Raw genomic sequence first — 1,369 nt, 5'->3', positions numbered from 1 at the left:
CGTCGCGTGGTGCGTTCCCAGCCGGCGCCAGCTGCCCGCATTCATGCCATCTGTTCGTATGTCGTCATTAAGAGGCTCGGTGCCCGAGGAACCAACTCCGGTGACTTAATGATGCACCCGGACGCTTGGCCTCATCGGCATGCGCTACTTAAGGCGGCAACGCCCAGCTAACCTCCACACCATAGCGCATCGTCCTCCTACCTGCACCACATCCGCCATGACTGCAAGTGCAAACACTCTACGAGAGAGCTTGTCTTTGGCGATGAAGCTCGAGGTCGGCGCCCTCGCTCAAGACGCCTCTTGCGACGCAATAGAGGTGTAGCCGGACGCGGACACGACCGCACAAGCGGTGGCCACGCTGGCGGCCGATGACGGGAGCACCGTCAGCCACGCGTCCTACTTACCGCCGTCCAACGTCCGGCACCGCCGAGGTCGGGGACTCCTCCGAGGATGAGTAGGGCATGGGAGGCGGCAGGGCGTGGTGTGCCAACTGGCCGGTCAGTATCCCGTGTTCTACTCTTCCTTGCCGGAGACCGCACCTTCACTTCACGGGTCTTGAACCCCGCCCCCGTACATAGAGATCGCAGATGGAGGACGTCGGTCGCGGCCGTAGAATAGGTTTAGGGTCGGGTTTCTTTTATTTTTCTGTCCTATAAAAGTTCGAAATGTAATGAAAATTTGCCGTGTTTGCATTAATCTCGGCCGGTGTATATGAACTTTCACAATAATATACATATTGTAGGAGTACTAGCAAGATGCCCGTGCATTGCACGGAAGATCAAGATCTTGTGGGAGAAAAGGATGAACGAGGGAAAGCCTTATCTGCAAATGTGGAGAGGAGTGCGGGTAAATTGTCATAGTTTCCTTCCTATCCGTTAGATATAGATCGGACGGCCTATATTGCAGGATGACAGGCACACCATCATCACCAACTCTACTTTTTATTGAACCGAGACAAATCTAAAACCCCAACTAAGCCAACCTCCCAGTATATCGCACGGGAAAAGACCCGGCCGTGCCGTTTTAGTCGGGATTACTGGATTACTAGTAGTAGTATCGATGGATCGCGCGAAGCAACATTTTTTTGAGGGGGCGAAGCACCTAGTTTAAAAGGAAAAAAGGCGGTACACTCACAGCACTCCTGTCGCGGTCGCATTGCACCCCACACACGTTCGGTCCTGCACACGGCTCAGGCAAACGGAACGCGCTTCTGCTTGCCTCTTCACTGACACGTGGGACTGCACTAGGAGAAACCGACCATGCGCCAAACTCCCCCCGCCCACTGCGCGAAAATCCTCCCCCCCCACACACACAAAAATTCCCCCCAAATTCGATTCAACCGCCCTTCGGCCAAATATTCCCCAAACCC

This window comes from Triticum dicoccoides, chromosome 6B (assembly GCF_002162155.2).
Source record: "Triticum dicoccoides isolate Atlit2015 ecotype Zavitan chromosome 6B, WEW_v2.0, whole genome shotgun sequence".
NCBI classification, from domain to species: domain Eukaryota; kingdom Viridiplantae; phylum Streptophyta; class Magnoliopsida; order Poales; family Poaceae; genus Triticum; species Triticum dicoccoides.
Note: the sequence above shows the minus strand (reverse complement) of the source record.